This window comes from Passer montanus, unplaced genomic scaffold (genome assembly GCF_014805655.1).
Source record: "Passer montanus isolate IOZ18808 unplaced genomic scaffold, ASM1480565v1 scaffold2, whole genome shotgun sequence".
Lineage (NCBI taxonomy): Eukaryota > Metazoa > Chordata > Aves > Passeriformes > Passeridae > Passer > Passer montanus.
This window is the reverse complement of record NW_024366591.1, coordinates 11,125,420-11,139,626: the sequence shown is the minus strand read 5'-3', so window position 1 is coordinate 11,139,626 and position 14,207 is coordinate 11,125,420. Positions and strand designations below refer to the sequence as shown.

General features: G+C 40.6%; 1 protein-coding gene across 1 annotated transcript in view; it reads right to left on the bottom strand.

Moving 5' to 3' along the window:
- Positions 1-13,758, bottom strand: part of CHRM3 (cholinergic receptor muscarinic 3) — a 271,574-nt gene extending 257,816 nt beyond the window's left edge. Inside the window, exon 1 of the mRNA XM_039707667.1 lies at positions 13,524-13,758. The gene's annotated coding sequence lies outside the window, so the exon portion shown is untranslated. The remainder of the gene's footprint in view (positions 1-13,523) is intronic.
- Positions 13,759-14,207: the final 449 nt, after the last annotated feature.

Genomic DNA, 14,207 nt, shown 5'->3' with positions numbered 1-14,207 from the left:
ATAACTGTCCTCAGCTCCTTTCTCTGAATATTAACTAAACCTAGAGGATTAACAGGAGCAGCAAAGGGAAAATCCCATAGCACTAACTCAGTGAAAAATAGACAGGATCATGTCCATCTGCTGTCTAAGCCAGAGAGTTTAAAAGTTTCCTGAGGTAGTAATACAGTTGTTGTGGAACTGTAGAGATTCACAGGTCATACCTGAAAAATCAGGTAAGTTCCCTTGACTGTAGCTAGTTGAGTAATTTTTACAGGCTTTGTCAGAAGAGTAAACAAATTCATCAGACCAGAGTTATTTCTTTCACATTTCTTATTGAAGTTGTTATATAATAAAGTCACTTTGTAGCATTCGAAGTTCAGACTATTTCAGCTCCACTCTCATTACAGCAATTTCAAGGAACTCCTGAAATACAGGGCTGGTAGTCAAAACATTGAAATATAAACAGGAGAATTCACAATTTGTTACTTACACACTTGCTTTTCCTGTATGGAAACTGCAACACTCAGCTGACATTTTCAGTGACTTCTATCTCAGAAAGATCAACAAACACACAGAAAGAATCCAAAAGGGTATAACACCAAGGGTGTGCAAAAGGAAACCAAGGCAGCTGGTAAGCAGGTCTGTTTACAGTCTGCCTTTTTTTCTCCCCCCTCAACAGGCCTAAAGAGCTTCAGCTGTAGTTATTTAAAATTCTCAGGGGTGGCAGAAGCTGAGTGCACATTGTTGGTATTCTGTAGATGATCTCGGAGGAGCTAAAAATTGATATTAGTAACTGTGAGCTAAGAGGACATGGCTAATTCATAACCACTCTGATGTTAGCACACATTTTTTTAAATTAAACTCCTCAGGATAAAATGCCACAATATACTCCTATGGTTGTTTGCACACAATATTTACAATAAAACTAGCCTTTCAGTCAAGCATACTGTGCATATTCAATTTTGTATTATCTTGTGGTGACAGTATAGACTCAGGAAAATAACTTCCTTATTTCAATCATTTTTTCTTTGCCCATGTCTAAAATTTTTGTTAGCTTTATGTGATCACCAATTTAGGTAAAGTTCAGATGGCTAGCAAACACTCAATAACTATTTTGTTACTGAATAAAACTTTAACATAGTCATTCATCCTTTTTAAAGAATTCTGCACTACATTTCTGCTGAAGCCATTCTCACATATTTACATGATATTCCAGTGGACAGAACATATCACTAAATCCAGATAGTAAGAACTCAGAAGCAAGGTAAAGCCTTGCTACAAAACAATGCAGTCAAATAACCTACTAATATCACTAAAACCCCAAGCAGTTTTCAACAGCCTACTGATAAGAGTCACTAGCTGCTCATCTTTTTTGTTCTTTGTATTACTCAGCTCTCAGTCAGCTCAGTTCTGTCCAAATATTGCTGGAATGATAAAATGGCAAAACAACACAAATCCATCATTAATTCTACTACTAGTACAGCTATACTGTATCAAGGATCTCTCACTCTTACAGGCTGATTCAGAATATTACTTTCATACCTTCACATGCACAATACAATAACACAACAGGGATTCCTGTCACAGAACCTCAATTCTATTTCATGTGTGACATTTCACTCAAGTTTGTCCAATGGTTCATGATTTTTTTCCACATTTGACATCTATTAACAAGCACACACAAAATCAAAACTTCCCACCCAAGGTTTTATGAATAAAAACCTCTATTCTTTATTCTTACAATTTTTGTGCATAATTACCTATTTATAATGTTTACTCCAGTTCCATGAGTCTCACTAGTCTTAATATATATATATATACACATGGATCACTGCATCAGAAACAAACTTGCAAATAACATATAAACAAGAATATTTTGAAAAATTACATACAGCTAATGAAAAGAAGGGGAAAAAAAAAGACAAGAACAGAAATTCAAAGGGGAAGTTATAATCCTGAAATGAAAGGTTCTGGTCTGGTTGTTACTCTGAACTAGGATGAGTGGAAGAATATTGCTTAAGCTTATCTTCATATGAAAATAGCTACACATACAGCTTTAATCTCATTTAAATTATATTAATTTAACAGCTGCAAATAGTTTGGGGATATTTATTTCAATTTATTTTTCTTAAGTTGATTAGGACAGGCCTTGAAGTATATTTTGCACACGTACACTCCAAGCACATCATTAGCTGAAATAAGACCAACTGGCCACACACTTCTAACATTCACATTTCTGTTCCAATTTAACTAAGAGAGAGTAATAACTTTGATAGAAAAAAAAATGGAAAACTCAGAAACAATTATAAGGAACACACAAGTAAAACTGAGCAGAAAATAGCCCAAACAAAAAAAAAAAACAAAAAAAAACCAAACAAAAAAAAACAAACACCCTTGTCTGAGCTTTAAAAAAAAAAAAATCAAAAAATAGTGAAATACAGGCTAAAGTGAAACCTCAATTTGTCTAAAATCAAAACAGAAAGAAAACCCAATCTTTACCTTAACAGTGTTTGGCACCCCACATTTTTAAGTAAGATAGAAACAGTCAGATGGTGCCTATATACAACTACCAAATGTAATAATGCTCCTATAGTGCTTCCTCTTTATATTATACCTCTTAAGTTCAACCTTCTGCATGAGCTAGTCAAACATGAACTTTTTCTGCATTTATTCATTGCTCTTAATCATTAATAATCCAGGGCACTTGGCATTAAAGACTGGGAGAGGGGAGAAGGAGAGATACAGGAACGTAAAAGGGAAGAGAGTTTTCTAATAAACACATTCAGGCCCAAGCACAACCTATCATGTTAATCTTTAGAATTCTCAAATGGTTTACAGAAATGTTTCTTTTCAGTACTTCTGTCAAAACCAGTATGGTAATTATCTTACATTTCCTAAACTGACACTGTTAACCTGCAATTGGCCATGACTTAGGTGCAAAATTTTCACAATCCATGAAAAAATTAAATTAATAACAACATTGTAGATTCAAGTCACTTACCAATGAGTCCACAAAGACTTGAATTTTTTTACTCTCAGGTCAGGAGCAGAAGCATTGCCAATTGAAAAACCAAGTGAAAGGCAATCAAACTACTAAATTTTACAGTAATAAAAAATAAATATATAATGGAAAATACCTGCCCAGGCTAAAAAGAAACACAACTGCAGGTCCAAACACATGATCAATTTAAAAAAAAATTTAAAAAATTAAAATTAGTAATTCAAAGGACCAGTCTGGAAATCCAGGGTTTCAGTATGCCCAGCATTAAGATTCAGAAACCCTCTCCTTAATGTCATTGCAACACCCAATGCCAACTAGAACCAGAAAGCAGAATCAGAGTCATACAAGTCACACAGCCACCAAAGACTGCAGCCCAAGTGTCCTCAGGATTCTAGTGTTCTTCTTACAAAAATCAATATAAAATGCAAATAAATTATTATCCATCCCATTATGTGAGCCATACCCAGGAAATGTTCCCATCTGGTAAATCAAAAGAACAAGATTTCAGGACGATATTTGTTTTTTTGTTTGAGGGTTTTTTTGGTGGGAGTTGTTTGTTGAGTTTTTTTAAAAGGAACCTTTGCTCTCCTTACCTTCTATAGAAACAGTACAACAGCAAAATTTAAGAGAAGCAGACTGCACAGCTGTTGTAAAAGGGATGTATTATTCCTAGAAACAAACCAATCCACCAAGCAATAACATATCAAGTGAAAAATGTTGATCATATCTGACACAAAAAAGGATACTGATCACCTGCATGACTCACTGTACCATGGAAAGTTTCCAAGAGATGTAACAAGGATAAAACCTCTGCATGCCAATACTAGCAGTTTGCTAGGCATTAGATATTTAGCAACATTATAAAGTAATCAGTACATTAAAATTGTTTCAATTCCAATATTTTCTTCTTGGAAACAACATGCCTGATCATATTTATATTTGAAATTCCATTTTCTTAGCTTGAAAATATGACAACAAGTTAAAATTGTGTAAATATACCAAAACTGTGGGAAGGAAATTAGCAGAGATGAGGTTTTCCATGTCCTATTTTATTTGAGATCATTAACTTGAGATCATTTTTGCTTTTTCTCTTTATTCTCCTTGTAGGCTGTTAGCCTACAAGAGTCACATAAACATCATTCTTCCATTTCAGGCATTTAGAAGTTTGATTTTACCATAACCATAATTCAAGAGCTGATCTTGGCAGATAACAGCAGCAGCAGCTTTCAGTGTCCTCTAAAGCTTCAGTCTACTGCTGTATTTATAAACCTTTTGTTGACCCTGGCTGGACAACAGGTGCCAACAAAGCTGCTCTATCTCTCCCGTCCTAAACTGAACAGGGCAAAGAAAATACAGCAAAAGACTCAAGGGTTAAGGTAAGGGCAGGGAGAGATCACTCACTGACTGACCTAATGGGCAAAAGAATGTCCACTTTGGCAGTAAGTTGTAAAATTTTCCCTGTCAGCACTGGAGTAGGACAATGAAGATTAAACCCAAATCTTAAAAACACTTTTCTCCCTTGATTAGGGGAAATTCACAGTTCATCACACATTGCCTCTAATGCACCCTCCTCCTCAGGGGGAAGAACTCCTCACACTTACCCTGCTCCAGCATGGGGACCCTCTCACAAAAGACAGTCTTTCACCAACTTCTGCAAGCTGAGTCTGTCCCACAGACTGCACACCTGCTCCAACTGTCCCCTGCAAGGGCACAAGCAAACCTGACCCAGGCTTTCGTGACAGAAAACCTGCTCCAGCATGGGCCCACAGATCCCGACAGAAGCCAGCTCCAGCACAAGCTGCACAGTCAGAGTCTCCTCTGAGCACCCACCTGCCCTGGCATAGGCCTCCTGCATGGGCTGCAGTGGATATCTGCTCCATCATGGATCTCCACGAGCTGCAGGGGGCAGCTGCTCCACCGCTGGCTGCTGGAGAATCTCTGCCTCCCCCTCCTTCTTCACCAAGCTTGGATCTGCAGAGCTGCTGTGCTGCACAGTAACATTTTCCCTTCTTGAATATGTTCTCCCAGAGGTGCTACCACCTCCACTGATGGGCTCAGCCCTGGCTATCAGTGGGACTACCTTTGAGCTGTCTGACACTGGCTTCATCTGACATGTAAGAAATTTCTAGCAGCTTCACAAAGAGCCCGCTCCTGCATCCCCCCTGCTACCAAAATCCAGCCACATTAACCCAATAAACCTTTTTTCAATCTTGCTTGCCTTTTTTTTGCCTCTTTAGCATTCCCTTTGGCAAACAAACACAGCTTTCATTGAACTGAGTGAGAAAGAAAATTACTGACTCAGTAGTGAACAGTATAAACACCGTCTGCTGCTTCTGAAAAAGAGTTCATCTTCACCTTCCATATACTTGCTTTCACAAAACAACGGATTTTTTTTTGAATGGAGATATGGAGCAGGAGGAAAACTAACAGTCACTCGTATTTTTATTTGAAAGTCTTAGTAGGCTTTATGTTTTTCCAGTGAAAGCTGCATGTGGGACTGAAAAGGAAAAACGTGACAACCCAAGGCACATAGCTATGACTGTCCATTAACAGGAGAGCCAGACACTGCCTTCAGCCTTGTTGATGCATCCCCGTATCACACTGCAAATTGACACCAAGGAAAAGGAGAACCAGTACCAACGTGCCTAACACATCATCACCAGCCAGCAGCTATTGAACTGCAGTTTCCAGAAATGGGAGCTACAAATTATTCTTTGCTTTTCTATTTATAGGAGTTCCCTTGGCATTCTATTGCAGTATTTTTAGCAACTATTTTCTACAGCACAATCGTTTACCCCCTGAGTTGTAGGACTACAAGTTTCTCTTTGCCACATATTTGGTTCAATGTAGACCCTTCACCAGTGTTTGCTCTGAAGTCCTTCTTTGTTAACTTTTTTAATACGGTATCCAGACACTAGAGATCAATTTCTTGCCTCTTCCAGAGAAAATCTTTTTTTTGAGTGACTTTCTTCCATCTCTTTCCACAGAAAATACAAGATAGTTTCATACAAAACAATGATCAGAAAAATAATACAAAGACATTTGAAATCCAGAAGTCTCCCCTGCAAGCCTTCAAACTAGATATAAGTTTTCTCGAATTTACCTCAGCAGCTCCAAACCCAAGACAGGACTCCAATCCTTTTTATTAATCTCTTCTTAAGAGACTGCTAAACTCACTTTACCCAGATGCTACCTGAGCTACTAGATGCTTTCTGTGGGAGATATTTTAGAACAATATTCACATACATAAAGAGTCCAAGGATCATTTGTCTTTCAAAAATCCGGGAAGACAATTTCTTCACTGCTGTATTTTGTAATGCTCTTTTAACCTTTATTTCAGAGTTTCTTTAAATTTTCCTAGTTAACAAAGCCACACCATCATGCTAGTAAAAGGAAGAACCAAGAGATACAATTTGAACAACTTGCATTTAAAACTTTGCTTGAAAATGCTAACTTTGCCACTGTTGCAGAGGGTTCTGAAGGGATCTCCAAGAAGAGGTGTTCCGACAAGAGGAAGTTGCAAAGGTGTGGCCTTGCATGCCCTTGCATTTTCAGTATTTATTTCCTCCCAATTATTGTCTGCAAACCAAACAGTCTGGCCAGGGTAACCACAGATGGTCTGCTGGTTGGTGGGGGCACTGCTAGTAAAGAAACATACTTTGTAATACAAAGAAGAAGAAGCCTCGGTAGCAAAGCACCGTTATGAAGCCACCCATTTCATGAGGTGAAAGAAGAACCCACAAAACAACCCTTACTCCCCAGAAAATCACCATGTCCTTCCCAGGATGTCTACCATAGGAACATTCTCCCCTCACCACCTAGGGTCACACTGTTCAATTTTTTTCTGGGTCTTTTACTGTTCCCCCTTATTTTCTCTGTCCTGTATATATGCAAGAGTCACAGGCCCCCAGGATACTCCCTTCAGTCTTCCCTCTTACAAGTACTTCCCCTCCTTTGACTACCCTCTTTATTTCCTTCAATTTCTGGTTTTATCATTCTTAACCTTCACCTGTGCTTATACCTTCTTGTCACACAACCTTTTTCCAATGCAATCACCATCCTTAGAAGCATAGCTCCCCCTAAAGATTTATAAGCTTTCACTACCTCAAAATCTATCACAGGTAATAACATCAATCATAGACTTGCAGTGCTAGATCTTTCCCTTTTTTTTTTTTTACAGTGTTCTTCGGGTATTTCTCACTTTTACACCCCTTATGTCTCCTAATTTTTGTGTGTGCATATATGTGTAACCTCCCTTGTGTGCCTGTTCCCAAGAGAGATGACAAGGTAAAATGCAAATAGCAATCCACTCAGATGAAAAAGATGCTTCAACTGGTGAAAAAGTAAAGATAAAGCAACATCTAATTCTGACTTCATAAATTTGGATTATTTCCTGTCCAGCTAATCCTGAAACCTGCTTAGGTTTTTCCTGCACGTGCATTGTCAGGGCTGAAGAACAACCATACTTTGAGAAGAGATGCAGCAGTTTATGTCAAATCATTATTATCAGAGATAAAAATCTCTGGAGTATTCCACAGAGTGATGCATTTTTCTCTGAGGAGACACAGTGTGCTGTAATATACTTTGTTCAAAGCAACTATGCACCTTTGTACAGAAACTGGAGATGATTAATAAGAAGAGAATGCTGAAAAATTTCAAGTTCTGTTCTTTCATGACAGCTTTGAGTATTTGCATTACTCCCCTTCTTTTTAAAAAGAAAGTTCCTTAATCCTTCGAATAGTTCTTACAATTGTGCTTATTACATATTGAGATTGAATTCTCCTACTAATTGTCTGTGGTGAAGTTCAAAAGGATTTGTTGCTATAGCAATACTTTGTGTTGATTCAGAAATTAATGATAAAAGACGTGGCAATTAGCACTATTAATTTTTACTAGAGAAACATTGGGAAGTGCTAAAAGGCTTCTGGCCCCCAAAAGAAGAAGAAAAAAAAAAAGGCAGTAAGATTTTGCATAGGTGACCATTACAGAGCTTGCAGCTATAAAAGCAAGCATAATGGATATTTCATGCTTCAGTACACGCAGCATGAATATTGCTGCCTTAATACCTCGAGACAGACTCAGCCTCTGCTGTGTTTTGGGAATTCCCATAAGACCACAGGGATGTGTCTCCTTTCAGTCATAACAGAACCCTGTGGGACAAGCTCCTCTGCATTAGTATCAGGAAGCGAAATTGAATACTTTTCTCTGCAGATTTGACACTGTTCTTTCAGTGTTTGGCAGGGACCTTTCTTTGGCATTTTTAATGAATGAAAGTACGTTGCTTCAAGATAATGACCTGCTTATGCTCATCCTTGATTAACAGCCATGAAGCAGAGAAGTGTTTTCCAGGTCATATGAAACCAAAGGGGTAATTCATTATCTACACCAGGACTGCTATTATCTCACCAAATTATTTGGTTTTGTGGTAGCCCAGGACCTTCCACACAGTATTTAAGATTTTGGATTTTTTAAAGGCTTGGCTTGTTATTTCAGTCCTATAAAGTATGTAGTGTGGCTCTACATGACTGTAGTGCAAGGCAGAAGAAAATGGAATGCTTCGCTTCTTCAGTATGTATTTAGTGAGATTTTTCTTAATGTATGATTTGACAGCCTTAATAATGTATTTCCCGCTATTAGAATCCCACATAATTACTGAACTCAAATTTCCTTATTTCATAATGAAATAATGGAGGCTTTTTATAAATCCTCGTGGATGATAGATAGCATTTTTCCCCTTCAAAACTGTCAGGTTTATTTCCTTTAGGTGCTACAGCTGATACCTCATACCTTCATGCAGGAACATTGAGAGGCTTTCTTAAAACCCATTAATCCTAGATGCTGGAAGGGTCTTCTCCTGCTTATGAGAAGGACAGACAAGAATAATGAGCCTGCAGGACAGTGTATGTTGTCACGACTTTATACGTTTCACCTGTTAAGCTGTCCCTCCATACTTCACATGGAGCCTTAAAGGTCCTCAGCATCTGGCTCCAGTACATCTAATGCTGTCAAATAAGGTAGTAATGAAAAAAATGTTACACACAGCTAAAGCTCAGTGGGTAAACAATATTGTACAAAGCCCCTTGGCCAACCCCTGGCACCAAGATTAGATTGTTTTCTTTAAGAGAAGCGATGAACACACAAGGACATGCACTATTTTTAAATCCCTTCCTTCCAAATTTCTCAGTCTATGAACTTATCTGTAAAAGGCAAACTTTTGACTTTATTACAAATCTTTGTAAGCCATAATTAATCTTCTTCCCACAGGAATGAAGAAGGACAGATGATCATCCAAATAAGGTGAGAGGTTAACCTTACACATCATCATCACACAGCCTTCTTATCCAGAGAGGAAAAGCAAAAACATAGAAATATGTAGCATTATAGAGCACAAGTCCATCAACTTGTTGAACATAACTCAACAATCCTGGAAGTCCCCAGTCACATTCCCTACCCTCACAAGAACTCTCTACAAACTTGTAGAGCAGCCACAACCTCCTGGAGACCAAGACTGGGCCTAATGCCCACAACAGAGAATAGACAATTTATCAGATGTCTGGTGCGCACAGAATTCAGATACTGTGGCTAAAATTCTGTATTGCACTGGGCTAAATGAACAAAACTTTGAATTTGCTTGCAGGAAATTGTTTTAAATTAAAAAGGTTTTGTTTACTCCATCTTAACAGAGAAAGCACAGAAAACATAGAAGAGAGGGTAATGGCATTGACAAGTATTTGTATTATCAAATCATACCCAGGAAAACATTTTCCAATAATCCATACTGAAGCTGTACTATTAATTATTTCTCTGTAACCATCTCCATCAGGATTAATTTAGACAAGTATGAAACAACCTCTAGCTCTCATTACAGCAACCAATTATTTCTCATTTGTAATATAACTGACACCTTTTGTTTTTCCAAAGATTTTCCATCCACAGAAAAGACTTTGCCTTCAGTTTGCAAACATTTTATAAAGAAACTCACTTAAGCCTTCCCTCCTTTACACCAACAGATGCCTCCAGCATGAATCTAACTACATACTTAGAAAATGAAAGGGGGCTAATCACTCATCGTCACCTATTTTACAGTCAGTAATTTCAACATTTTTTATTTCCCAAGAGTAGATTCTGTCTTTGCCCTCGCTGAATCTCCTAGCCAGGCATACATGGACAAGGTTGCATTCTGCTGGCACTCAACCAAGGCACAAGAAATAGAAAATATTGCAGCCTGTTTTTATCCTCTCTTAAAAATAAGACATAAACAACCCCTGAGCATGAAGTCTTAATCTAAACATGGTACACCAGGCTTATAGTAAATTTATTTATGTTTTGCATCCCAACACCATCAGGAACATAGCCTGGTATATGCTGCAACACTGTTGGGTGGACTAGGAGACACAATTTTTCCTTTAGAGGTGATGGACACTCTCCCAGCATCTCTGACAGTTTCACACATACAGAAACCATGCAGCCCAGCAGAACTGATATTCTTCAATAGAAAAAAGATGCAGAACAAAGTCACAGAGAAAGTAGCAACACTATTGAATGGATTTCTGAAACAGAAAACTTTTGGTATTACCAGGCTCCTTTTTATTCCAGGCTTACAGGTCCATTCAAACATCTGTCACCTATTCACAAACTATGGTACTTAAATACAAATAAGGATACTGAGATGGCATTGCATATCCTCCCCCACATAATCCTATAGATACTGCTCCTTATTTTAAAGATTAATGATTTTAATTAAATTAAAGATTAATACATTTTAAACCCCCACATAATCCTATAGATACTGCTCCTTATTTTAAAGATTAATGATTTTAATTAAAGATTAATAAATTTTAAGTATTATCTTCATTAAATGAGCATCTGCCATAACAGCAAAAGATACCATTAGTGTTAGTAAACCCTTCAATCATATTTTGTACTAAACTAAGCAGCCATGGGTTTACACGCACTGAGCGGAGCTTTCATTGCCTTCAGATATTGCACAGATACTTCACCTCCTCCTCAGAACACCATCTCCTCTTAATGGCAAACAAGACGTAATAGGATAATGAACAATATTAATTAAGGTCATCCAGATCACTTCAGACATTTTCCTAGTGTCAAGCACCTTTTGCACCCCTTCCTTTTTGAGTCACATAGCACTGCGTAAGCACAGTAATTGCTGGCACAAAGTACACAATTAGGCTGTCTGCTACAATGAAGACTGAGGGAGAATAGAAGATATGAACATAAGAACCATAACGCTGTAGTATTCATGTGGAAGAAATTTCCACATTAGTCATCACAAGATTTTCTTTAACATTTCAGGATTTGACCCTGAAAACATTCATGGCATTAAGACTAAAATCCAAATACTAATTCAAGAAAGGGGGTTTGTATCGTTTTAGAGCAGCTACTACAGGTTTAGAATGAAAAGCGTAGTAAGTGTGACAATTTTTTAGACCAGCTTACAAATTAACCAACACACTTTACTCCTTAACACTGATACTTAGAACTGTAATTTAAGGCACCATTGAGCACTGTGTTTATGATGTTTCATACGGTCATGGTTGGTTTTCACTGTGAAAACCTACCTCTGAGACTGCTGCTCTAAAAATACATTAATAAGCTGTTGGATGCAGACTATATTGCTATGAGTAAGATTTTTTTTATCCACTAACAGAAAGAAAAATGCACTGTACTTGACAATATACAGATGTATGATATAACATATGCAGTCAGCTCCCTCCAGAAAGTTACTATTCATCTACTTGAAAATGAGAGGAATTCACACCTCACGACAGTTTCTGTAACAAATTAGATTAGGGGTTTTTAAAATTTTTTTTTCAATAAACGTGAAAACGTACAAAACTGAATTTCTGGTTTAGATGGCATAGTGTATCTGGTAGAACAAGAGAACTTGCAACATGTTTTCATATGGCTGCCAGTAAGTCAGATGAATTTCATACTGGATTATCCCTGGAGCATTTCATCTCTTTGTTACTAAAATCCAGCAAAACTGCTACATCCAAAACAGTCCAAGAGAATTGTTTTCAGTGTTTCAGCTCAAGTCAACAGATTCTTGTTCCCTGTTGCTGGAGTTAACATGCACACGATACTGAAATAAAAACACTTTACTCTGAATGAGATTCAGCACTGGTCTTCATATTGCTCCACAGGACAATAATGTACACATAAAAGCTTCTGGTAATTGCAGAGCTATTAAAAAAAACAAACAACCCAATGTATTTCTTTTTTAAAAAAAAAAGAATACAAAACACGCAACATCAGAAAATCCTACAATACTTCTTCCATGTCGTGGAAAATTGCTACTGTATCAGCAACGTGCATGTTTCCAAGCTGAGGCACGTTTCTGAAAGCCACCAAACCAGGCTTCCATTCTAGAAAAAGCAGCATTCCCTACTGCAGTCCTGGTCCAATACAAGTAAGCAAACCAAACACTGCCAGATTAAACAGAGGCAGACAAAATAAAATCAATATATCATTCACTAACTGTGAGGTGTATAGGCAGGTAAACAAACAAACAAAAGGTAGAAATAATTCAGTCAATGCAGGATGCAAACACTGGAAAATATCTCTCTTGGACAAAAACATCCTCAGGAGAAATCCCAGCTTTCTCTTGCTGTTTTTAAAGTTTCTCGACCTGTGTCAGCAATATTGAAGTTATAGTACTTCTGTCTGTGACTACTTCTATATATGGTCAGCACAGATATTAGCTGGGATTTGCGTTTTTCCAAAGTAATCCCAGGCAACCAGAAGGCAGTTAATCAGTATGAAAACCCACATGAGCCGATCCTCAGCCCTGCACACGAGTCCGCTTGGGTTTCTCTGCCCCGAGACTTGCACAGCGAAGGGAATACGGCTAGTTCTGGTTTTGAGTAAACACTTGGGCTCTGTTTCAGACACTCCTGTGTGCGCGCAGGCAGCGCACACCCTACCCAGCGATGCTTCCCAAACTCCAGCCCGCGGTCCCGAGGAGCCGCGCTTGATCCGGAGCGGAGCGGACACCGCACAGCCGCGGGCACTGCCAACCACCTGCCCGGGGAGGCCGCGCACTCCTCGCTGCCCCTGCGGGACCAGCCCGACACCCGGCGGCACGTCGAGCCCTGCTCCGGGCTCCGGGGCGAGCCGCCACAAGGCAGGACAGCGCACACAAGGCAGGACCGCGATCCCCAGCCCCAGCGAGCCAGGGGCGCACGGCGGGCGGCGCCGCTGGAGGGGCGCAGCAGCCCCCGGGAGCGGCCGCTCCTCCGAGCGCCCCCGGGAGCGGAGCAGCCCTGCCGCGGTACGCGGAGCCCTCCGGCGGCCACCACCGCTGCCACAGCCTCAGCCCCCCGCCCCGGCTGGACGGAGGGTTCTGCGTTTCCTCAGCCGCTCCGAAGCGGGGACGGTCCGCACAACTTTCCCCGCGGCGAGCCCTGCTGCGCTGCCGGCCGGGCTGCGCCGCACGCCGCTCCCCGCCGCTGGCACCGCGCACGCCAGGGAGGACAAACACTCAAAAGCTCCCGCCCGAACCGGCATTTCTCCTCCTTCCTACCTGCCCGGTTCCCGGAGACCCCACGCAGCCCGCTCCGAGCCGAGCGCTCCCTGCGACGCCCAGGTGGCGTTAGGAGCGCGCTTCCCACGGGCGGCGCGCCCCCGGCGGCCGGAACATCCCCCGCCGGGAGGAGGGCGCTCCGCACCCGCCCGCGACGCCGACACCGCCGACACCGCCGCACCTGTGCCCGGGCAGCGGCACCGCCCCTTCAGCGCCGGCCCGTGGGTGGGCGGGGGGCCCGCGGCCACTCGGAGCCGATGGGACATTGCGGCGAGCGGGCGGGCGGGGACGAGAGAGGGGGATCTGGCCGCAGCCCCCGCCCCGGGGTGCACGGAGTTAAAAGCAAAGGGTTGCCAAAGCCGTCCCTCGTCCTTGCCAACAACCTGCGACGTAGCAAGGACTCGGTGACGAGGTTATGTGGGAAAGCCTTCCGTCAGTCTGAGATGGGTTGTTCGCACTCTTTTTTTCCTCCCCTCTCAACACCACCCCCCCCGCCCCCCCCCAATTTTCTAATCTATTTTTATTAGTTTTAAATGAGACGTGTGAGCACCTACTGCTTGAAGATTGTGGTCCATTTGTGGAGAGTAAATAATTTTCTGTTGCATATTAAATATGCCTCTTAATGAGGCATCAGCCAAATCACATACCCTCATATAGCTCTATAATATATATTAATACGGTATT